We start from the raw sequence: 27,119 nt of genomic DNA on the forward strand, positions 1-27,119 counted from the left end.
AGGCAGCGAAAAATATAATGCTATATATAACCAATGTTGTTGTCATCATATTGGAATGTTGTCAAGGAGAGAGTCTCGAGAGTATTAATTAGGAATTGAGGACACATCAAGAGGATACTGCAGATGCAAACTCGTCCACTTATATGGCTGAACGCTGGGAATCACCAACAACACGGGAACTATATTGATCAATGCATTTCCGTTGACATTCACTAAATGACGATTCAGTTACGCTATAAATTCTAAATTATCTGATTTAATCGAGTCTGGAACTTTTTATGCAATTTTGATGGTATAAGTTTGCAGATGCCGAGAATTTCTCGAAAGAACAATATTCACTATATCACTGAAAAGGGATATTTTTACCCTTTTTTTTTTAGTCTTGACTGTCTCTTCTATTTCGCTCTTGTAATTTCCCTCTTTTTTATAGTGGTGGACAACCCTTTGCCCTCACCATCCGCATCTGTAATTATCGTGTATTGATTTAAGCATTCCTGTACCTCTGGACGCGTGTATTGTTCCAGCAGTTCGATCTAATCCTTCATCGTTCAGAACTGCTGGATCAATACATGCGTCCATATGGGCAGGAATTCTTAAATCAATACTCCAATACCTAATCTTCTTTTCTATATATATGAATATTCTTTTACATTCTGTGCAATACACCTTGATTACGTCATATACAACACCCATCCAGACCTCGGTACTCCTTATAATCAAATTGTTCCCTTTCGGTACACCTAAAAATCCTTAACACTAAACTTAACACTAAAACTATTTCCTTCTACCGCAAACTTCTTTATTCACTGCAATTACTAACCTCGTACAATCTACACCTTAAACATCTCTTACCATATACCTGAAACATTTCTCACCACAATTTCATAAATAACTCAACTCATACCAACAACCACCCTTAACACACTCCCAGAACTTCCTTCACATCAAACTCACAATTCTCTCCGCATACTCTCACAACCTTCCTCGCCATACGCCCACATCCTTCCTCCTCATCACATAACCACAAAACACTTTAAGATACACCATCAATCTTCAACCACGCACATCAACAATCATCCTCACCACACCTTTAACAAATGCCGATAACCTCCGTCAATAAATGCTCAGTCTCCCTCGTCATACACAACATTCCTCACCACACACCTGTTCTTCCCTCATTACTCATTTCCACCTACTTCACCACACACCCACAATCTCCCTCATCACGCATCTCTCACGATACACAATCTTCTTCATTACACCTCCCTCACCATACACAACCTTTCATCTAACATGCCTAAACCTCCCTCAACACACACCCACTACCTCCCATGTTGCACTTCCACATGCCTCCCTAATCACAGCTATATTCTTTACCACACCTCCACAACTTTTACATCATACGTCCCTTGCCGCACATCCACAGCCTCCTTCAGCACACCAACAACCTCATTCACTATACACCCACAAGCACATCTTCCATTACTTGACCAGCACAACTTGATATTGGAGATAGTATGAAGAGGAAGGCATCTGGGCCATTATTCAGAGCAGCGCCAGCGATCGAGGCTCTGGGTATTGCAATATAGCACCAGGGAAACTCTAGTTATTGCAGTATAATGTAAAGGGAGCTGAATTATTGTTGTTAAATTAAAGAGAAAATGGTTATTAATAATAATATTACACGAGTGCTTAAAAGTATCAACTTTAACTCTGTATCTCTTGATTGTGAGAGTCACTCATACACTTACACACACACACACATACACACACATACACACACACGCACACACACACACATACACACACACGCACACAAACACATACACACACACACACACAGGCAGGGATAACAGGGAAGGCACTACAATGGCTCAGGGAATACCTGTTAGGAAGACAACTGAGAGTCATGGTACGTGGCGAGGTGTCAGAGTGGGCGCCTGTAACGAGCGGGTTGCCACAGGGATCAGTCCTAGGACCAGTGCTGTTTCTGATATTTATGAACGACATGACGGAAGGAATAGAATATGAAGTGTCCCTGTTTGCAGATGAAGTGAAGTTGATGAGAAAAATTAAATCGGATGAGGACCAGGCAGAACTACAGAGGTATCTGGACAGACTGCAGACCTGGTCCAGCAACTTGCTCCTGGAGTTCAACCCCACCAAGTGCAAAGTCTTGAAGATTGGGGAAGGGTAAAGAAGACCACAAATGGGGTACAGTCTAGGGGGCCAGAGTCTACAAACCTCACTCAAGGAAAAGGATCTTGGTGTGTGTTTAACACCGGGCACATCTCCTGAGGCACACATCAACCAAATAACTGCTGCAGCATACAACCGCCTAGCAAACCTAAGAACAGCATTCTGACTTCTAAATAAGGACTGATTCAGGACCCTGTACACTGTGTACGTTAGGCCCATACTGAAATTTGCAGCGCCAGTTTGGAACCCTCACCTAGCCAAGCATGTAAGGAAACTAGAGAAAGTGAAAGGTTTGCAACAAGGCTAGTCCTGGAGCTAAGGGGTATTTCCTAAGAAGAGAGGTTAAAGGAAATCGACCTCACTGTGGAGAAATTTCTCCAGGAGAGGGGTATCAGCCCCTTTCAGCCCTTCAGCTCCTTCAGCCCTGAGGGGCCCAGTCCTCACAGAAGGGGCAAGCATCTTGTTTACTGCTATAGGAAGTAATTACCAACTGTTGTTTAACCAGCGTGTGCCAGTTACAGGACATGTGACTTCTTTGCTAGAGACCATTGTTGCAAGTAGTGTAGTTTAATAAGAGACAATCAATCTCTTACCTTGGCAGGACAATTGAGGAAAATCCTGCACTCACTTTATTACCATTTTAAATATGTACATTGTTGTCTATGCTTAAGACAGCAAGAATCCAGCATTCTGCATTGCTTCATAGTTGAAGTTTGGCAAGCAGGGGAAATATGCTTTGTCGGTACTTCTTTTGTGTGTCTGGAAGTTGGGGGTAGATGGAGACTCCGCAGGTTAGATTGCAATATTCAGTGATGTAGTAAAGACTCGAGCTTCATGCTAAGAACGAACAAAGGAAGTGAATCATGCATTGCTGTACCTCAGACAATCTCCATAACACATCAAAACACTTACAAATAAGTGTGATCAGATTCTATAATGACATTACCATGAAAGACAAATCTTGTGGAAAATAGTGTACCAGTGTGCGTATTCCTAGACTGTGGAAGGCATGGACATTCTCAAAGACACTATTCTTCAATAAAGACACCGATATCGCTGAGGTTAGTGGTACTGTGTGGTCATACCTGTCCTAAGTTGTCTGGGATTAGCTTGGGGTGTTACCTAGCACCATGGCTTGTTGTAGTGTTTTAAATTCTCAGGTTAAAGTGTTGAAGGAGATTCTGCTTCTTCAGGAGGAAAATAGGAAGCTGAAGCTTCTTCTTAATGGGTTTGGGAGTGAGTGTGGGATGTTGGTAGCTGGTGAGGAGTAAAAAGTTACCAGCAGTGATATGGAGAGTGGCAGCTGCTTAAAGAGGCAAGTGGTTCACAATTCAGGAAAAAGGATGATGATGAAGAAGGTAAATAGAGAAGATGAGAAGGTAGGAAATCGATTATCTGTTCCAGGATGAGTGTACTTCAGTTGTTAGTGAGATTAAAGGTACCACTGACTCCCCTGCTTATCAAGGTAAGAATATTCTAATTGTGGGAGATTCTCAGGTAAGATATATGGAACGTGCTGTTTGTAATAGAGATAGAAAGGTCAGACAGAGGGTGTGTCTCCCAGGAGCTGGTGTTGGTGACATAGTCAGCAGGTTGGATAATATTATGTCAGACAATGGGAACAAGCCCATTATCTGTCTTAGTGCTGGTGGAAATTACATCGGGAATTGCAGGAGACAGGGGCTGCTGGATAAGTATAGATCAGCCATAGATGTAGTCAGGGCTAAGAGAGGGATTCCAATCATAGGTACCATCTTGCCTAGAAGGGGAATAGGCAATGAATGGAAGTCTTGGGCAATTGGTACATATTGCTGACTCGACAGGTACTGCAAGGAACTTGCAATCCTCCAGGATATGTTTAAAAGACAATATTCAAAATAAAGTGTCAGTAAACTGTTATGGGACGAAATTCATAAGGCATTTAAATATGAAAATGTTGTGTTAATGGGAGATTTTAACTTTAGACAAATTGATTGGAACAATGTGACATGAAATCTTGAGTCTAGTGACTTTCTTGATATGGTTCAGGATTGCTTTTTAAAAGAGTTTCCTTATAAGGAAATTAGATCAAATAGAAATGACCCAAAATGGATGAATAATAGGCTGAAATATCTACTAGGGCATAAGAAAGGAATTTATAGGCGTATCAAAAGAGGCGAGGGTCATCTTATGAATCAGTATATTGACATTAAGAGGGACATTAAAAAGGGGATAAGAAAAGCTAAAAGGGACTATGAAATTAAAGTTGCTAGGGATTCTAAAACTAACCCAAAAAGTTTTTTCCAGGTATATAGAACAAAAGTCAGAGATAAGATAGGTCCCATTAAAAATAACTATGGGCATCTTACTGACAAAGAGAATGAAATGTGCTCGATTTTAAATAATTATTTTCTCTCGGTTTTTACACAGGAAGACACTAATAATATTCCGGTAATTAATTTTTATAGTGGATCAGAAGAAGATAAATTATGGAACATCACAGTCACCAGTGAAATGGTTATGAAGCAGATAGACCGACTGAAGCAAAATAAGTCACCGGGTCCTGATGAGGTTTTTTTAAGGGTTCTTAAGGAATGCAAAATGGAAGTCTGTAAACCATTAACTAATATTTTTAATTTATCTCTTCAAACAGGTGTAGTGTCTGATATGTGGAAGATGGCTAATGTAATTCCTATTTTTAAAACAGGGGACAAGTCGTTACCGTCAAATTACCGCACAATAAGCCTGACCTCAATTGTAGGCAAATTACTAGAGTCAATTATAGCTGAGATTATAAGAAGCCATCTCGATAAGCATAGCTTGATTAAGGATACTCAGCATGGATTCACAAGAGGCCGGTCTTGTCTAACTAATTTATTAACTTTCTTCAGTAAAGCTTTTGAGGCTGTTGACCACAATAAAGAATTTGATATTATTTACTTAGATTTTAGTAAGGCTTTTGATAGAGTTCCGCACCATAGACTGTTAAAGAAAGTGGCAGCTCATGGCATTGGGGGAAGGGTGCTCTTGTGGATCGAATCATGGCTCACAGACAGAAAGCAGAGAGTGTCCATAAATGGGGTTAAATCCGAGTGGGGATCAGTAACAAGTGGCGTTCCACAGGGATCAGTCTTGGGCCCGTTGTTGTTTATAATATATATCAATGATCTTGATGAAGGAATTACTAGTGATATGAGCAAATTCGCCGATGACACGAAGATAGGTAGGATAATTGATTCAAACGTAGATGTTAGGGAACTTCAGGAGGATTTAGACAAACTCTACTCTTGGTCAGAAAAGTGGCAGATGCAGTTCAATGTAGATAAATGCAAGGTTCTGAAACTCGGGAGTGTCCATAACCCTAGCACTTATAAGTTAAATAATGTAGAACTTAGCCATACAGATTGCGAAAAGGACTTGGGGGTTATGGTAAGCAGCAACCTTAAACCAGGACAGCAATGCCTAAGCGTACGTAATAAGGCAAATAGATTACTGGGATTTATATCAAGAAGTGTAAGCAACAGAAGTCCAGAGGTCATACTGCAGCTTTATACATCATTAGTAAGGCCTCACCTAGATTATGCAGCTCAATTCTGGTCTCCATATTACAGAATGGACATAAATTCGTTAGAAAACATTCAGCGTAGGATGACTAAATTAATACATAGCATTAGAAATCATCCTTATGAAGAAAGATTGAAGACTCTTAAGTTACATTCACTTGTTAGACGAAGAATGAGGGGAGACCTGATCGAAGTGTATAAGTGGAAGATAGGTATTAATAAAGGGGATATTAACAAGGTCTTGAGGATATCTCTCCAAGAGAGAACCCGCAGTAATGGATTTAAATTAGATAAGTTTAGATTTAGAAAGGACATAGGAAAGTATTGGTGTGGAAATAGGGTAGTTGATGAGTGGAACAGTCTTCTTAGTTGGGTTATTGAGGCTAGGACTTTGGGTAGTTTCAAATTTAGGTTGGATAAGTGCATGAATGGGAGGGGTTGGATTTGAGAGGGACTTGCACATCGGAGCTTGTTTCTTGGGTGGCATTGAAAATTGGGTTGGTCAAATGTTTGTTAGTGGGATAAATTGTGAAGGACCTGCCTAGTATGGGCCAACAGGCCTGTTGCAGTGTTCCTCCTTTCTTATGTTCTTATGTTCAGAACCAACTAGAGGAAACAATCTGCTTGACTTGGTTCTTGCCAACAAAGGATCACTAGTTAATAATCTTGAGGTTAATGATGAGCTTGGGGAAAGTGATCACAAATCACTTAGTTTCAATATATCGTGGAGTTATCTGAATAACTGCAATCAAATCTCTGTCCCTGATTTTCGCTTAGCTGATTTCATGGGACTAAGAAATTACGTGAGTGGCCTAAATTGGGATGCCCTGACTATGGGTCAGGTAGGTGATCTTGGTTGCCAATATGACGTTTTTCAGAGCATAGTTCTAGCTGCCCAGACAACTTTTGTTCTGAGTAGGGAAATTAGACTTAACAAAAATTATCCCAAATAGATGAACTTTAGATTAAAACATCTCATTCGTCAAAAAAGAGGCATATATAGGCGTATCAAAAGAGGGAAGGGGCAGTTAAGAAATCAATATATTCAATTAAAGAGGGAAATAGGAAAGGAATAAGAAAAGCGAAAAGGGATTATGAGGCTAAGGTCGCAAGGGATTCGAAGACTAACCCAAAAGGGTTCTTTCAGGTATACAGAAGTAAGATTAGGGACAAAATAGGCCCATTTAAAAGTAACTCAGGTCAGAAAGAACGAATTTTCATCTCTTACTTCCTCTCAGTTTTTACTCAGGAAGATACTAGCGAAATTCCAGAAATAATAGATTATGTAGAACTGGAGGATAATTAATTATGCACGGTTGCGGTAACTAGTGACATGGTCCTCAGACAAATAGAGAAATTAAAAGCTAACAAATCCCCAGACCCTGATTAACTGTTTTCAAGGGTGTTAAAGGAATGAAAAGAGGAACTTAGCGTACCTTTGGCAAATCTTTTCAATATATCACTACAAACTGGCATAGTGCCTGATAAGTGGAAAATGGCAAATGTAATACCTATTTGCAGGGCATGTGACAGGTAATTAGCTTCGAACTGTAGACCAATAAGCCTTTCCTCCACAGTGGGAAAATTTATGGAATCAATAATTGCCGAAGCAATGCGTAGCCATCTTGATAGGCACAGATTGATTAATGAATTTCAGCAAGGTTTTATAAAGGGACGTTGCTGTCTTACGAATTTACTAACTTTCTTCACTAAGGTATTTGAGGAGGTAGATCATGGTATTGAACATGATATTGTGTATATAGACTTCAGTAAGGCTTTTGATAGAGTTCCACACCAGAGGCTACTGAGGAAACTTAGGGCACACGGAATAGGAGAAATTTTTTCCTGGGTTGAGGCATGGTTGACGAATAGGCGGCAGAGAGTTTGCATAAATGGGGAGAAATCGGAATGGGGGCACGTCACAAGCCGTGTTCCACAGGGGTCAGTGTTGGGCCCCTTGTTGTTAACAATCTACATAAACGATATAGATGAGGGAATAAATAGCGACATGAGCAAATTTGCTGATGACACCAAAATAGGCCGTCCAGTTCATTCTAATGAGGACATTCGACCACTCCAGGAAGGTTTGAATAGGCTGATGCAGTGGATGGGGAAGTGGCAGATGCAGTTTAATATAGACATATGCAAAGTTCTAAATGTTGGACAGGAAAATAACCATGCCACATATAAACTAAATAATGTAGATCAGAATATTACGGATTGCGAAAAGGATTTAGTAGTCCTGGTTAGTAGTAATCTAAAACCAAGACAACAGTGCATTAGTGTTGGCAATAAAGCTAACAGAACCCTTGGCTTCATAGCAAGAAGTATAAATAATATGTGTCCTCAGGTTGTTCTTCAGCTCTATATATCCTTGGTTAGGCCTCATTTAGATTATGCTGCTCAGTTCTGGTCACCGTATTACAGAATAGATATAAATGCACTGGGAAACGTACTAAGGAGGATGACAAAGTTGATCCCATGTATCAGAAATCTTCCCTATGAGGATAGATTGACCTGCACTCTCTCGAAAGGCGTAGGGAGGATATGATTGAGGTGTATAAATGGAAAACAGGAATTAATAAAAGGGATGTAAATAGTATGCTAAAAATATCTAACATAGACAGGACTGGCAGCAATGGTTATAAATTGGAAAAATTCCGATTCAGGAAGGATATAGGAAAACACTGGTTTGGTAACAGAGTTGTGGATGAGTACCGTCATAGAAGCTAAGACGTTGTGTAGTTTTAAAAATAGGTTGGATAAATACATGAGTGAGTGTGAGTTGGACCTGACTAGCTTGTGCTGCTAGGTCGGATGCACTGGTCCTCCCTTAAATGACGTGTCTGACCTCACTAGGTCAAGGCTTTAGCCGGTATGAGAATTGGAGGTGCCTAGCATGGGCCAGTAGGCCTGTTGCAGTGTTCCTTCTTTCTTATGTTCTTATATCCGGGCGTAAGGGTCTGATACACAAACCCAGGTAAGTGTGTTTAACGTATGGTGGTTCCCTTGTCTGCGCAGTTGAGAACTAATATAAAAGCTGAACAGATTACCATATACCCCGGTGATATGTGGGCTTTTTAGACCAATGCACGTGAGTATTGGATTCAGTGGATCCAGTCAGTATTTAGTTATGAAAATACTGACATAACACCCTTAGGGATAATTAAACTTACATAATAATTTTATTTTCAGCCCTTAGGGAATGCATACGACAGCTTCTCAAGATATCGCCTGCAGGGATGGCTGCGTAGGCGAGAGCTGTCTTTCAAGATTAGTCCCACTACAGTCCATTATTTAATCTTTGACTTAGCTTGGTGCATTTCCTTGAACACTGACGACACTGGAAGACAGGAGAGATAGGGGACATATCATAACGACATATAAAATACTGAGAGGTACAGACAAGTTGGACAGAGACACGATATTCCAGAGATGGGACACAACAACAAGGGGTCACAGTTGGAAGTTGAAGACTCAGATGAATCACAAGAATGTTAGGAAGTATTTCTTCAGTCACAGAGTTGTCAGGAAGTGGAATTGCCTGGGTAGTGATGTAGTGGAGGCAGGAACCATACATAGCTTTAAGAAGAGGTATGATAAAGCTCACGGAGCGGGAAGAGTGAGAGGCATCCAGTTGAAGAGGCGGGGTCAGAACCTGCAAATCGACCCCTGCAACCACAACTAGGTGAGTACAACTGGGTGAGTACATCAGTCAAGGACCAGGTAATCAGGCCGAGGAATGGAAGAGGAGAGTTCACAGGAAACGATTGACAAGTATGTGAAGAGCTCAACAAGAAATTCAAAGAAGTGTTTTCAGTGGAGACAGAAAGAACTCCGGGAAGCCGGAATGGTGGGGTACACCAGCAAGTGCTGGACACAATACACACAACCGAGGAGGTGAAGAGGTTGCTAAGTGAACTGGATACCTCAAAGGTGGTGGGACCGGACAACATCTCTCCGTTGGTTCTGAGAGAGAGGAAGCAGAGGCGCTGTGTTTGCCCCTAAGAGCAACCCTCAAATATACATGCCCAGCACATTGATGTTGCCATCCCTAATCATCTTGAAATGATGTTCTTCAGGCTAAACATAAACACTAGTACATCTGTACTAGTATGTGCAATGTACAGATATCAGTGGCAACATGCAGACCCCATCAACTTCCTTATGGAAAATGTGGACTCTCTTCTGCTCCAACACAGCTGTCAACATATCATAATTGTTTGTGACCTCAACCAACATCTTATACATAGGGACTTTGATGACCTTCTTGCGGTATTTGACATGAGAAACTTTGTTGATTTCCCTACTCACATCTTGACCTTGACCCAGTAGTGAGTGCTCTGGCAGAAGGTATAGTCACTTGTCCACCCCTCGGTTATGTTGGATCGTCTGACCACAAGACTGTTTTTACGACACTTAAGATCCCAACAACGAAGTGAGGAGTCCACACGCACAACCTGGCTAAGGGAAAGAGGTAATTGGCCATCCCTTTGCTCTGAGCTCGTCACCAGCGATGGGAATGCTCTTCTCCAAGGGGATGTTGACAACCAAGTGAAAGCCTGCACTGGACACATCCTTAACCTACAACAAGAACACATCCCTTACCGGCAAGATGTGACGAAGCCTACAGATCAGCCTTGAGTTGCCTTTCGTTGTAGAGTGGTTGCTACTGCTAAGTACAAGGTTTGGCGAAGGTATCAGAGACATTCTACCACCTATAACAGGAACTTGCACAGGCAAGCCTGAAGGCATATGGGTGAAGTTCAAAAGTGGGCCATCACTAAATGGGAGGTGGACGCAAAAAGAAAGCTAGCATCAAGTAGAGTAGGCTCCAAAACCTGGTGGTCCCTGATCAAGAACAGACAAGGTTATCTGCCTGATGAAGTCATTCCACCTCTAAATCGACAGGATGGGACCACCTCTACTAGTAGTCAAGAGAAAGCGGACCTCTTTGCTGAAAACTTTGCTACCAAAATGCAAGTTCCTGATCCAGCAAGGGACCCTACTTGGCTAGCTGCAAGAACGGCGTCAAACCTGTCAGTGGTGACAAGGCAGGAGGAGGTGCATTTCCTTCTTAAATCGCTTGACCAAGAAAAGGCTGTGAACCCAGACAAGTTGAGCCCAAGATTGCCGAGATGTGCAGACCAGCTAGCAGCACCTCTAATTCGTATCTTTCAGCACTGCCTAATACAGTGTAAATGCCCTTCTCTGTGGAAAGAGGGAAATGTAGTCCCTGTTCACAAGAAGAAGAGCAGAGCAGAAATCAGCGACTACAGACCAGTGTCCTGTCAATCACTAGCAAGATCCTTGAGACAATAATTTCAAGACAAATGACAGAGGTTTTTGACTACCACTCACTACTTTCTGACTGTCAATATGGCTTCAGGAAAGAAAGGCAAAGATGGAGATGGACAGGAGATCCCAGACTCAGGAGGAGGAACAAATACAATCTCCCTCAGAACCACCTAAAGAAGGCCATCAACCCCGACAACCCCAATTCACTCAAATAATCTAACCCACAATCCACACGCTGTACCCACTGCCCCCACAGCCCTCAACACAAATTCCACCTTCACAGCAACCCGTCATAGTTCCTTGCCAGGTTTCCCACTTCTCCAACTCCAGCATACCCCCCAGGCCACAATTTTAGAAAATGTTAAGGCTTGGTATGCGAATGTGGATGGAATATATAAATGTGGGGAGTGGCATGAAATAATCAAGGAGATGTCCCCAGATATCAAAGCACTCACAGAAACGAAACTCACAGGGATGATAACAGAAGTAATTGTTCCATCCGGATATCATCCTAAGGAAAGATAAGGGGAGAAGATATGGAGGAGGAGTTGCAATGTACATTAAAAACCGGTGGGGATTTGAAGAAATAGAAGGAATGGACGGAATGAGCATAAGGAATAATGCAGCATAAGGAATGGGCAGTAGGAACAATTCAGTCTGGGGGCCTTAAGGTGGTAATTGTACTGATGTACAACCTGCCACAGAACTGCAGGAGGCCAATAGAAGAATATGAAGAGAGCAACAGGTGGAAGCACTAGCAACGGAGGCCAGAAGAGCTTGCATGGGTAGAGCAAAGTTACTACTTGTGGGAGATTTCAAACACAAGGAGATTGACTGGGAAAATCTGGAGCCACATGGGTGTCCCAAAATATGGAAAGCCAAGATGATGGCAGTGGTACTGGAAAACCTCATGCATCAACATGTTACAGACACTACCAGAGAGAGAGAGGTGAGGAGGAACCAGAAAGCCTGAACCTAATATTCACCTTGAGTAGTTTGGGCATTGAGGCTATCACATACAAAAGGCCCCTTGGAGTTGGTACTCACCTAATTGTACACTCCTAATTGTGGTTGCAGGGGTCGAGACTCAGCTCCTGGCCCTGACCTGAGTCTTCAGCTTCCAATTGTGACCCCTTGTTTCTGTGTTCCCTCTCTGGAACATCCTGTCTGTCTATTTCATGCATTATTTTGTATGTTGTTATCCTGTCTCCCCTGACCCTCCTGTCTTCCAGTTTCGTCAGTCCGATTTCCCTCAACCTTTCTTCATAGGACATTGCCCTGAGCTCCAGAACTAGCCTTGTTGCAAACCTTTGTACTTTTTCTAATTTCTGGACGTGTTTGACCAGTTGTGGTTTCCAAACTGGTGCTGTATACTCCAGTATGGGCCTGACGTACACAGTGTACAGTGTCTTGAACGATTCCTTACTAAGGTATCAGAACGATATTCTCAGGTTTGCCAGGCGCCCATATGCTGCAGCCGTTATCTGGCTAATGTGTGCCTCCGGAGATGTGCTCGGTGTTATGATCACCCCAAGATCTTTCTCCTTGAGCGAGGTTTGCAGCCTTTGTCCACCTAGCCTAAAGTCTGTCTGCGGTCTATTTTGCCCTCCCCCAATCTTCATGACTTTGCATTTTGCAGAGTTGAAATCGAGAAGCCAGTTGCTGGACCACGTGTCCAGCCTATCCAGGTCTCTTTGTAGTCCTGCCTGATCCTCATCCGATTTAATCCTTCTCATTAGCTTCACATCATCTGCGAACAGGGACACTTCAGAGTCTTTCCCTTCCACTATGTCATTCACATATATCAAAAATAGCACTGGTCCTAGGACTGACCTCTGTGGTACCCCGCTCGTCACAGGTGCCTACTGTGATACCTCATCATGTACCATGACCCATTGTTGCCTCCCTGTCAGGTATTCTCTGATCCATTGCAGTGCCCTTCCTGTTGTATGTGCCTGATCCTCCAGCTTCTGCACTAATCTCCTGTGAAAAACTATGTCGAAGACCTTCCTGCAGTCCAGGAAAATGCAATCAACCAAGCCCTCTCTCTCGTTTCTTACTTCTGTTACCTTGTCATAAAACTCCAGAAGGCTTGTGACACAGGATTTGCCTTCCATGAGTCCGTGCTGGTTGTTGTATATAATCGTGTTTCATTCCAGGTGCTCCACCACTCTCCTCCTGATAATCTTCTCCATGACTTTGCTTACTATGCACGTCAGAGACACTAGTCAGTACTTTAGTGCCTCGTTTCTGTCTCCTTTCTTAAAAATGGGGACTTCATTTGTCGTCTTCCATACCTCAGGTAGTTGCCCAGTTTCAAGGGATGTATTGAAGATTGTGGTTAGTGGCACACACAGCAGCCCTGCTCCTTCTCTAAGGATCCACAGGGAGATGTCCGGACCCCTCGCCTTTGAGGTATCAAGGTCACTTAGCAGCTTCTGCACCTCCTCCTCCATTGTTTGTATGTCATCCAGCACCTGTTGGTATGTTCCCTGTTGGTGTTCCCCTCTCTGCTGTCTTCTGGGAGCCATTCCTGTCTCTACTGTAAATACTTCGTTAAATATCATGTTGAGCTCCTCGCATACCTTATGATCGTTACTTGTGAGTTCCCCACCTTCTTTCCTCAGCCTGATCACCTGGTCTTTGGCTGTTGTCTTCCTCCTGATGTGGCTGTACAGCAGTTTCGGGTCTGACTTGACTTTCGAAGCTGTGTTATTTTCATACTGTTGCTGGGCCTCCCTCCTTACCTGTGCATACTCCTTCCTGGCTCTTCGACTGATCTTGTTTTCCTTTGTTCTTCGCCTTCTGTACTTTTTTCATACTCTATTGCACTTGGGTTTTGCCTCCTTACACCGTCGGTAAATCAGGGGCTATTTCTGGTCCTCCCATTATTTCTGTTGCCCTTGAGAACAAACCTTTCCTCTGCCTCCTTACATTTTGTTATTACGAATTCCATCATTTCATTTACCGATTTTCCTACCAGTTCTCTATCCCACTGAACCTCTTGTAGGAAGTTCCTAAAGCCTATGTAATCCCCTCGTTTATAGTCTGGTTTTTACCCTTCGCCTCCTGTTGCCCTCTCCACTTGTAGCTCTATTATATATTCAAAGAACAGAACCACGTGTTCACTAGCTCCTAGGGGTCTCTCATGTGATGTCCTCATTGTCTGAACTGCCCAGGGTGAACACAAGGTCCAGTCTTGCTGGTTCATCCTCCCCTCTCTCTCTGGTAGTATCCTTAACATGTTGATGCATGAGGTTTTCCAGTACCACATCCATCATCTTGGCTCTCCATGTTTCAGGACCCCCGTGTGGTTCCAGGCTTTCCCAATCGATCTCCCTGTGATTGAAAACGCCCATAACCAGTAACTTTGCTCTGCTCGAGTGAGTTCTTCTTGCCACCTCAGCCAGTGTGTCCATCATTGCTCTATTACTCTCTTCGTATTCCTCACACTGCCTCCTGCGGTTCTGTGGTGGATTATACATCACTGCAATGACTACCTTGTGCTCCCCCGTCTGAAGTGTACCTACTATGTATTCTCTTCCTCCAATCTCATCCATGCCTCCCATTTCATCAAATTTCCAACGGTGTTTTACGAGCAGTGCAACCCCTCCTTCCCCTCTGCTCCTTCTGTCTTCCCTCAGGATCTGATATCTTGGTGGGAAGATTGCATCTGTTATTGTCTCAGTGACTTTCGTTTCTGTGACTGCTATGATGTCTGGGGACCTCTCATTGATTCTTTCATGCCTCTCCTCACGTTTGTTCGTTATGCCATCTGCATTCGTGTACCAAGCCTTCAACTTCTATTCCAAAACTGTGGTCCTGGGAGGATATTGGTTTGGGGAGAGCAGGAGCCCTGGCGGGGGCCTAGGGGGGGTTGTGGTGGGGGTAGAGTTCCCATAAGGGATTGTTGTAGGGTTGTGGTTTTTGGTGTGAGGGGTGGAGACAGAGAAATCGCTGTGTGATTGTTGGCTTAGATTGTTCAGTTGTCTTGGAGTTGTTGTGGTTGGAGTCCTTCTTTGTGTGTTTCTGAGGGGTGTGTTTGCCCTTCTACCTGTGTCTGGGTTATTCTGCTTCTCTTTGTCTCTTCCTCCCAGTCCTCCTTTCGTTTTTGCACTCTCTCTCTCTCTCTTTCACGTGATTCTGAACATTGAGCACATAGTTGAGCTATAAATCGAGAGGGTAGCAGGAATAGGACAGGAGGAGTGAAGCTACAAAAGGGGAGACTGCAAAGGCATGAGAAACTCCTTCATGCTGTTTGTTCAGTTGGAAAGAAAAATGGTAAGAAAACCAGTATAAGAAATGATGGACTACGAGACAACAAAATACAAGGAGGCAGAGTAGAGGATTGTTCCCAAGGACAACAGAAATAATGGGAAGACCAGAACGAGTCTGTGGTTTACCCAAAAGTGTAGGGAGGCAAAAACTAAGGGCACTAGAGAATGCAAGAAGTACAAAAGACAAAGGACCCTGGAAAATAAAGAGATTAACCGAGGAGCCAGAAGCAAATATGCATAGATAAGAAGGGAGTCTCAGCGACAATACGAAAATGATATAGCATCGAAAGTAAAGTCTGACCTGATACTGTTGTATAGTCACATCGGGAGGAAAACAACAGTCAAGGATCAGATAATCAGGCTGAGGAAGGAAGGTGGGGAGTTCACAAGATACGACTAAAAAGTATGCAAAGAGCTCACCGTTAGATTTAAAGAAGTATTTACAGTTGAGACAGGAAGGACTCCAGGAAGTCTGAATAGGGAGGTACACCAACAAGGGATACACCAACAAATGCTGGATGAAATACACACAACCGAGGAAAAGGTGAAGAAACTGCTATGCGAACTTGATACCTCAAGGGAGGTAAGACCGGACATCTCTCCGTGGGTCCTTAGAGAGGGAGCAGAGATGCTCTGTGTACCACCATTGAAAATCTTCAACACATCCACTGAAACTGGGCAACTACCTGAGGTATAGAAGATGGGAAATGTAACCCCAATTTTTAAGAATGGAGACGACACAAAGCATTAAACTACAGACCTGTGTCACTGACATGTATGGTATGCAAAGTCATAGAGAAGATTATCAAGAGGAGAGTGGTGGATCACCTAGAAAGAAACAAGCTTATAAACGACGACCAGCATAGTTTCAGGGAAGGAAAATTCTGTGTCACAAATGTACTGGAGTTTTATGAAAAGGTAATGGAAGTAAGACACGAGAGAGAGGGGTGTATAGATTGCATTTTCTTGGACTCCAAGAATGCCATCGACATAGTTTCTAACAAGAGGTTATTGCAAAAGCTAGAGGATCAAGAATGCATAAAAGGAAAGGCACTGTAATGGATCAGAGACTTTCTGACAGGAAGGCAATAACGAGTCATAAAACGTGACGAGGTGTCATAGTGGGCACCTGTGATGAATGGAGTTCCACAGGGGTCAGTCCTAGGACCAGTGCTGTTTTTGGTGTATGTGAATGACATAAGGGAAAAGTAGACTTAGAATTGTCCCTGTTTGAAGATGATGCGAAGATAATGAGGAGAATTAAATCGGATGAGGATCAGGCAGGACTACAAAGAGACCTGGACGGACTACAAGCCTGGTCTAGCAACTGACTCTTTGAATTTAACCCTGCCAAATGCAAAGTCATGAAGATGGGGGAAGGGCAAAGGAGACCTCAGACAGAATATAGTCTAGGTGGCCAACAAACCTCGCTCAAAGGGTTCACAGTTGGAAGCTGAAGACTCATATAAGTCAAAGGAATGTTAGGAAGTATTTCTTTAGCAATAGAGTTGTCAGGAAGTGATGTAGTGGAGGCAGGAACTATGCAGAGTTTTAAGATGAAGTTTGATAAAGTTCATGGAGCAGGGAGAGAGAGTGGACTTAGTAGTGATCAGTGAAGAGACGGGGTCAGTAGCTATGACTCGATCCCTAGCAACTACAAATAGGTGAGTACACAGCTAACACAGACAGATGGAAAAACATACACACATTATTTATACAAAGCTTAAGGAACTAGAGCATCCAGTCAGGATAAAAATGGGATCTCAAAAGGGAGGATGTAAAGGCAAAGGAACTCAAGATGGCTGGTCTGAAAGGGAAGAATTGGTAGAAAGGATCAAGAGGAAAATGGATCAAGAATGGGGAAAAAGGTTAAATGAGCCTTGCAGTATCATGTTAGAGAAGCAGGCAGAGAGCAAGATGTAGGAATCACAAGCTATAGCTGCTAAGGAAAAGATACAGAGACTGGAGGAAGAACTGGATGTGCTGAAGCAGTATATAAAGATGAGGTTCCAGAAGAGCAAGGTGAGTGAAATGGGAGCATCACAGACAGTGAGGGATCTGAAGGAGGGGATGGAGCTAAAAAGTTCCTTGCAAAAGTAATATCAGTCTACCAGGGTGTCTAGGAGATAAGGGAAACAACAGAGGAAATGTTTGAATCAGTTCCAGAGATATTGGGTAAAAGAAATGGGAAGAGAGAAAAAGGTCATTTATTATTCACGGGCTTCATGAGGCTGAAGGGAAGACCTATGATGAAAGAAAGCATTGGAAGGAAAACGAGATTAAGAGTATCACTGCAATAATGGGAGAGAGAAGGACATGTCTCAGAGAGCAAATTTTCACAGACTTGGCGGGGGGAGGGTATTCGAGGAAAAAATTGACCAATCAAATTTACATTCAAGAGAGAAGTGGTATGGAACAAGATACTTCAACAGAAGAAACTGTTGAAGGACTCCCAAGTATATCAACAAGTGTACCTTGACTGAGACAGAACACGAAAAGAAAAATAAGAACTGAGAGTGACACTAAGAAGAAACCATTGGAAGGAGAGAGAGAGACAGGACATGTAACGACAGACAGGAAAGCTCAGCCACTGCAGGAACACCAAACAAATGCTTACAGAATCCCCTTAACCGCTGTCACCTCATTCCCCCCACCAAACAAAATAACCATAAACAAATCACATTCCAAAGGCCCTACCCTCCCAAACAATAATTTCATAGTCACAGCAGCCTCCCATAATATTCCGCCGTGCCTCCCATATCCTCAGCCTGCACCATCCTCTTCCACCTCCTGAAATACAGTAATGGAAAGGAAACTAATGGTATTGTACACCATTGCATATGGAATAACAAATAAGAGTGAGGAGTGGCAAGTACGAATCATTTATGCATCCCCTGACATCATCACACTAACAGAGACAAAACAACTGTATATCAGATCCTGAGGAAAGACAGAGACAAAGGAGGAGTGGAGTTTTCAGATAAAGGGAGGAATAGAGAGAGAGGAAGCAGATGAATTCGTTGTAGGAACTCTTCAGACTGGGGGTCGAAAGGTGATGATAACAGTGTTGTTACCGAACAGCAGGAGACCAAAACATAAGTATGATGATTGCAATAGAGGAATGGCCAGTGTTACACCCTTTGTTCATTTTGAGGGGGAAATTTCCACTTGTTTTGGCAGTGACAGATTTTTACATGTCATTTTGGCTTTTCACTTAATATTATATTCAGGAGTAATTCCATTAGTAGGTAAAATGGATTTACTCGACTTTATAATATTATCTGACTGTATATTATTTAGCTTTGTACATAGGTAGGTCGTTCAATTAGTGTAACTGTTGGTGCGACCGGGCTAAACACCAGTAGGCGTTTTGAGCTGCTCAACCCTTGCCTCGACCGAGTCAAAATTGGCTGGTAAAGCCTCACCTTAGTGATTTCATACCTTCCTCTGGACTAGGAAGGATCTAGAGAAATATCCAGCTAAAAACCACCATTTACCTCCCAAGAAGCTATCAAGACTTTCGGAAACTCGTTGCAAGGGTTTATCTCGGTCGGAGAAGGCGATTGAGAGTCTCATAAAGAAAGTGAGAATAAGTGAGCAAGTCTCAGTGCTATAAGAGGAATTATTTGAGACTTAACTCTGTGGAATAGCTCTAACAGTGTTGTGTTTGAGTTTTTAATGAATGCCAGTGCTTGTATGTACCCATATTTCCTGACTCACTGAGAGCCTTTGTAACTACTAAGCTTGTTACAGTGATGTGATAATGAGACTTGTGACACATGTTCATATCATAATGCAGATATGAGAAAGTTGTAAAGAAATAATTTAAGTCGTTAAATAATATAAGTGGTTATTAAGAATTATTAATAAATTAACCAGGAACTGTGATAATGCGTTTTCTTCTATGAGTGATGTACCCTAGACATGATAATCCCGTTCATTTGCTACGAAAAGCACTATAACCCGAGGACCATCAGGCTATGTTCGTAACAGCCAGAAGGGCTCATATGGGTAGGAAAAAATTACTCATTATGGGGGAATTCAATCATAAACTAGGAAAACCTAGAGCAACGTGGGGGGACCAGAAACATAGAGGGATAAGATTCTGGAAACAGTACTGGAAAACTTTATGCACAAACATGTTAGGGATACAACCAGAGACACAAAGAGAGAGGAAAAGATGCTGCAGCAAAGTTGGATTCCATATTCACTTGAACAGCTCAGATGTAGAGGATATCACATACGAAAGACACCTTGGCTCTAATGATCACGAAGTCCTGAGTTTAGAATGCCTTTAGAGTTAACAGAGGAGAATGCAGTAACATGAGAAGAATGAAGGACAGTGAAAAAGAGAACTTGAGGGAAAGACAGCATATAAAATAATCGAACTAGTAACCACTAAGTGCAGGGAGGCAGAAAAGTTCATACCAAAGGGTAACAGAACAAAATGGTAAGACTAGAGTGAGCCCATGGATTAACTGGAGGTGTAAAGAGGCCAAAGCCAAGTGTGCTAGAACATGGAAAAAATATAGAAAGCAAAGGACTCAAGAAAAACAAGGAGTTGAGCAGAAGAACCAGAAGCGAATATCCATGGAAAAAGGAGAGAAGCCCAGAGGCAACAGGAGAACGACATAGCATCTAAAGCCAAATCTGAGCCAAATTTGTTATACTATCACATTAAGAGGAAAACAACAGTCAAAGACCAGGTATCAGGCTAAGGAAAGGAGGGGAGCTGACAATGAGTAACCAAGTATGTGAAGATCTCAATACAAGATTTAGAGAAGTATTCACAGTGAAGACATACGCTTCCAGCAAACCAAGGAGGTAGAGTGCACCAGCAAGTGCTGAACAGAAAACACATATCCAAGGAGGGGGTGAAGAAACTGCTAGGTGAACTAGATACCTCGAAGGCGGTGGGCCCAGATAACATCTCTATGTGCCCTGAGATGTTATTGTAGATTCGCCTGTACATTTGCTGGCCTGGGTCTTTTCCAGATGGTGACCCGGCCTTGGTTCCCAGTCACGGAAGTGTCTTGAAGGGCAGCTATGCAGCAGCTGGTATTGCGAGGGCGGCTGGAGAACCTGCACAGCAGCAGGCAGTGTCAGGAAATACCAAGAAAGAGACCATTACAGGGTCTAATGGAGCCACAACCCAGCTCTAGGCAGGCAGCCAGAGCACTAGGGAAGCTCAGCTTCATCATGATTGGTGGAAAAAAGCTAGCTAGTGGGCGGTAGTGTTCTTGATATTTCAAAATTTTGTTCTGGATACTTGGATAACTCTGATCTTGGTGTAGTCGTCTTCTGGAAACTCTGCGATGTCCTCGAGCATTTCTTCGGTGCTGCATAGATGTTCAGGCTCGCCAGTGAATTTGACAGTTCCATCACTGAGTCGAGTGTGAAGTTCTTTGCAATGCATAGCTTCACTGTACTGGTCCATTTGGCGTACTTATATGGCGGATGTGGACGGGTTTTTGCTCTGGCCGAGTTGTCCTCTTGATGTGCTGGTGGTTGAGAAATAGCAGTGGCTGTGTCAGTCGTTGGTGTGCTGTCAGTGGAGATGTTTGCAGCAGAGGAGGGTGGCAGGGTTGAGGTCTGTGATTGGTCCGTTTTCTTGGTGGAGGAAGTCGGTGGAAGCATCTCACTGGTGAGATTTTGAGGCGGCTCGTCACCAATAAGAGATGGTGGTGGTGGTGGTTGTGGAGCTGCTTTAGAGAGACTTGCAGGTATTGAGACGCTGACGATATTTGTAGTGTTATTGATTATGTCTGAAGAAGGTGGAGACTCTGAGAATGTAAAACTGGGCATGTTGTTTAGCCGGAAGAGGTCATTGAAGGTGGTGTTGAAAAATCCAGATATGGCCATATTGTGCATGTGGGTATACATCATGCAGCAGTGGACTTTTGTAGAATCATCGACAGGTATTGGCGGTAATGTGTTACTGGTGGAGGATGAAATCTGAGTGGCCTTAAGTATTTTGGAGATGTCTGCTTGAAGTTTTGTGGCTGCGGCATATGTTGCAGATAATGCAGCTGTTTTCTTTTGTTGTTCTAGTTTTTTTTTTTTTTAGTATTTTTATTCTTGTTGGGCATTTGGCAGCAAGACTGTGGTGTTTATTTTTGTAGTTTAAGCATCTTGGTGGAATGGTGATGGAACAAGCCTTTTAAAGTCATGACTTTCACTGCCGTAGGTAGAGCAGAAATTTTTATCCTTGAGTGGACAATCCTGGGTGGAATGCAAGTAAGAGTAGCAGCTGTAACATTGTATAATGTGGTGGAATCTCTCGGCCTCGACGTATTTTGGGGTGATGTGGAAGTAATGGATTGTCATTCCCTCGGCGAGAGCTTGGGCAGCCATGTTGACGTCAGTGAAAGTGACCTTTAGCATTAAAGAAGCGTTGAGTATTTTGGTGATGTGATCACAGAGGTCAAAAGGGTTCTGATCATCTATTAATGTCTTAATTTCTTCGGTAGGCTGGTTGTGATAAGTTTGTTCAACCATTTGAGGAACACCTTTCTCATGGCCTTCAATGCAATTGAAGACATGACTTTAAATCCTTGGTCATGCTGAGTGGTTGTAGCATTGGTGGTAACTAACTTTTCAGCTTCAGTGTCGTCAGTACAGACGACAATAAAAGCCGACTGGAGCGTGAGAATAGCATTAAATTTGACCTCCAACTTGCTGCAAACGGCAGCTGCAAGTGCCAGTTTGGACGAGTCATTTACTCTCCCATCTCTTGGTTTGATCTTCACACGATTTGAGAAATGCATCGTGGACGAGCATGGAAGAGGTGAATGCACATGTAAAGGTATCCTTCCCCAACGGGGATCGCAGGGATACGGTGGGGTCCAGAGACAGGGAGCAGAGGAACTGTGTGTGCCGCTAGCAGCAATATTCTATAAATCTACTGAAACAGGACTACTGCCTGAGGTGTGGAAGACAATAAATGTAGTTCCAATTTTTAAGAAAGGAGACAGACAGGAAGCGTTAAACTATAAACCAGTGTCACTGACACGTATAGTATGTAAAGTCATGGAAAAGAATATCAGGAGAAAAGTGGTGGAGTACATTGAAAGTATTGGGCTCATACTAGGCAATCAACACGGCTTCAGGGATGGGAAATCTTGTGTCTCAAATCTACTTGAGTTCTACGATAATGTAACAGAAGTAAGACAGGGTAGAATGCATATTTTTGAACTGCAAAAAGACTTTTGACACAGTACCACACAAGAGACTGGTTCAAAAATTGGAGGAGCAGGCATGAATAAAAGGGAAAGTACTGCATTGGATCAGAGAAGTGTCAGCGTGGGCGCAAGTGTCAAGTGGGGTTCCACAAGAGTCATTCCTAAGTCTGGTGCTGTTTCTTGTATACGTGAATGACATAGTGGAAGGAATAGATTCAGAAGTATCGCTGCTCGCTAATGATGTGAAACTGACGTGGAGAATACAAGCGGGCGAGGAACAGGAAAGATTACAAGGGGATCTGGATAGGCTACAAGTCTGGTCCGACAAATGGCTCCTGGAGTTTATCCCCAGTAAGTGCAAAGTCATGAAGACTGGGGAAGGACAAAGAAGACAGTGGACGGAGTTCAAGTTAGGGGGAGCAAATCATTATACCGAGTATGTCCCTGAGGTACAGATCAAGCAAATAACTGCTGCAGCATATGGGCGCTTGGCAAACCTGAGAATAACATTTCGACATCTAAGAAATCATTCACGACACTGCATACCATGTATGCAGCAACATACTGGTGCCGCATACTGGAGTATGCAGCACCACTCTGGAACTCACACCTAGTAAAACACATCAAGAAATTGGAGAAAGTGCAAAAGTTTGCAACAAGACTAGTCCCGGAACTGAGACGAGAGGTTAAGGGAACTCAACCGAAGGACTAGAGGATAGAAGGAATGGCGGGAGGGGCACATGATAATAATGTATAAAATACTGACAGGAATCGACAAGGTGGAAAGGGCTTGAATGTTTCAGAGATGGGACAAGAACATGGGGCCACAAATGGAAATTGAAAGCCCAGGTAAGCCATAGAGATGTTAGGAAGTAATTTTTAAGCCTTGGAGTTGTCAGGAAGTGGAATAATCTGGAGAGTGAAGTAGTGGAGGAAAGTTCCATACACAGCTTTAGGAAGAGGAATGATAAGGCTCTATGAGCGAGGAGTGACCTAGGAACTATGACTCAACCTCTGAAATCACTTATAGGTGAGTACACATAGACATACACCCACACACACACACACACACACACAGCAGGAGCAGAGGCTAAGATACAGAGATTAGAAGAACTGAAAAATGTGAAACAGCATAAAGAACTAAAGAACAATTTGGAAATGGTATCAGAGACTGCTACCCCAGTCACAAGCAAGGGGGCTGTAGGGAACGAAGGAGTGAAAATGTATGGAGAGGCCCTATCAGACCATTGCAGAGCCTGAGATAAAGAATCACATCAGGAGCAATCGAGGGGACTAAAGAAAATGAAAGAGCTAAGCTATATGTAGAGGCCCTAACAGAACACAGCAGAGCCCAGAGAAAGATGACAAGGGAAAATGACAGGCCACTGGGCCCAGGGCAACAGATAGTGAAGAAACTAAAGAAAGGAAAGCTGCACTGGAGGCAACTAAATCGAATCAGGGGACACATTGGGATATGCAGTGGGAAAATGAAAGAGAGAGGTCAGTCTTTGTTTATGGGCTCCATGAAGCTGAAGGGGAAACTTATGAAGCAAGTAGACAAGGGGAGAAAAATTCGATCGAAAGCATCGTTAAAGCAATAGGAGAAGATGACATGACCCAGCTGGCAAATTTTCGGAGAATAGGATGTTTGCAAGAACAAAAACCAAGCCAGTAAAAGTGACTTTCAAGGCAGAATCGACTCGAAACAGGATCCTGCAGGAGAAAGCAAAACTAGGGACACGCCGGCATACCAGAAGGAGTATCTCAACTGCAACAGAACATGAGAAGCCAGAAATTGAAAGAGCTAGTACAAAGATAAAAGGAGGAGAGGTGAAGATGGACAGGTGAACCCAGACACAGGAGGAAGATCAAATACAGCCTTCGTCTCGACCACCTACAGAAGCCCCCCAGCGAGGACAACCCCAGTGCAACCGAACATTATAACCCAAAAAACACATGCCATATCCACCTCATTGAAAACTCCATCCTCACAACAACCACCCATAGTTCCTTATCAGGTCTCCCACTTCCCCAACCCCAACACCCCCCACCCCAGACCACAGTTTTAGAAAAGAAGTTGAATGTTTGGTATACAAATGCAGACGGAATAACAAATAAGTGCGAGGAGTGACGTGAAAGAATCAAGGAGACATCCCCAGACATAACAGCACTCACAGAAACGAAACTCACCAGCATGAAAATAGATGCAGTCTTTCCACCCGGATATCAAATTCTCAGGAATGATAGAGGGAGGAGGAGGTGCACTGCTCATTAAAAACCGGTGAGGATTTGAGGAAATGAATGAAAACGATGGAATGTGCGAAAGGGACTACTAGTAGGAACAGTCCAGTAATTGCAGTAATGTATAACCCACCACAGAACTGCAGGAGGCCAAGAGAAGAATACAATAAGAGCAACAGAGCAATGGTTGACACACTAGCTGAGGTGCCTAGAAGAGCTCACATGGGGGGTGGGAGCAAAGTTACTAGTTATGGGTGATTTCAAGGAGACTGACTGGGAAAACCTGGAGCCCCATGAGGTTCCCAAAACATGGAGAACCAAGATGATGGATGTGGTACTGGAAAACCTCATGCATCAACAAGTTAGAGACACTACCAGAGAGAGAGGCATAGATGATCCAGCAAGACTAGACCTTGTATTCACCTTGAGTACTTCAGACACAGATGATATAATGTATGAAAGGCCCCTTGGAGCTAGAGATCATGTGGTTCTGTGCTTTGATTATATAGTTGAGCTACGAGTGGAGAGAGCAGCAGGAATAGGATGGGAAAAAATAAACTACAAAAGGGGGGACTACACAGGCATCAGAAACTCCCTGCAAGACGGTCAGTGGGAGAGAGAACTGGCAGGAAAATCAGTAAAAGAAATGATGAGCTATGTGACAAAATGCAAGGAGGCAGAGGAGCAGTTTCTTCCCAAGGAAAACAGAAATAATGGGAAAGACCAGAACGAGTTCTTGTTTCACCCAAAACTGTAGGGAAGCAAAAACTAGGTGCCCTAGATAACGGAGAAGGTGCAGAAGGCAAAGGACCCAGGAACATAAAGAGATCAGCCGAAGAGCCAGAAACGAATAAACACAGATAAGGGAGGCTCAGCGACAATATGAAAATGATAAAGCATCGAAAGTCAAGTCTGACCAGAAGCAGTTATATACCCACATCAGGAGGAAAACAACAGTCAAGGACCAGGTAATCAGGCTGAGGAAGGATGGTGGGGAGTTCACGAGAAACGACCAAGAGGTATGTGAGGAGCTCAACATGAGATTTAAAGTAGTATTTAGAGTGGAAACAGATAGGACTCCAGGAATTTACAACAGAGAGGTACACCAAGAAGTGCTGGATGAGGTACGCATAACCGAGGAGGAGGTGAAGAGCTGGTATGTAAACTTGATACCTCAAAGTCGGTGGGACATTGAAACTTGGCAACTACCTGAGATATGGAAGATGGCAAATGTAGTTCCAATTTTTAAAAAGAGGAGACAGGCACAAGGCATTAAACTACAGACCTATTTCACTAACATGTATAGTGTGCAAAGTCATGGAGAAGTTCCTCAGGAGGAGAATGGTAGAGCACCTGGAAAGAAACAAGCATATAATCGACAACCAGCACTGTTTCAGGGAAGGAAAATCATGTGTCACAAAACAAGAAGTAAAACAAGAGAGAGAGGGGTGGGTTGACTGCATTTTCTTGTACTGCAAGAAAGCCTTCGACACAGTTCTTCACAAGAGGTTAATGCAAAAGCCAGAGGATCAGGCACACATAACAGGAAAGGCACTACAGTGGATCAGAGAATATTTGACAGGGAGATAACAATGAGTCATGGTACATGACGAAGTGTCAGAGTGGGTGCATGTGACAAGCGGGGTTCCACAGGGGTCAGTCCTGGGACCTGTGCTGTTTTTGGTATATGTGAATGACATAACAGAAGGGATAGATTCGGACGTGTCCTTGCTTGCAGATGATGTGAAGTTAATTAGGAGAATCAAATCGGTCGAGGATCAGGCAGGACTATAAAAAAGCCCTGGACAGGCTACAAGCCTGGTCCAGCAACCGGCTCTTTGAATTTAACCCCGCCAAATGCAAAGTCATGAAGATCGCGGAAGGGCAAAGAAGACCGCAGACAGAGTATAGTCAAGGTGACTAAAGACTGCAAACCTCTCTGAAGGAAAAAGATCTTCAGATGAGTATAATACCAAGCACATTTGATGCGCACATCAATCAGATAACTGCTGAAGCATACGCGTGTCTGGCAAACCTAACGATAGCATTCCAATACCACAGTAAGGAATCATTCAAGACTCTGCACACTATATACGTCAGGCCCATACTGGAGTATGCAGCACCAGTTTGGAATCCACACCTGATCAAGCACGTCAAGAAATTAGAGAAAATGCAAAGGTTTGCAACAAGACTAGTCCCAGAGCTAAGGGGATTGTCCTACGAAGAAATGTTAAGGGAAATTGGCCTGACGACACTGGAAGACAGGAGGGTTAGGGGAGACATAATAACTACATATAAAATAATGTGTGGAATAGATAAGGTGGACAGTGACAGGATGTTCCAGAGAAACAAGGGGTCACAATTGGAAGTTGAAGACTCAG

This window comes from Cherax quadricarinatus, chromosome 15, assembly GCF_038502225.1.
Source record: "Cherax quadricarinatus isolate ZL_2023a chromosome 15, ASM3850222v1, whole genome shotgun sequence".
Classification (NCBI taxonomy): Eukaryota; Metazoa; Arthropoda; class Malacostraca; order Decapoda; family Parastacidae; genus Cherax; species Cherax quadricarinatus.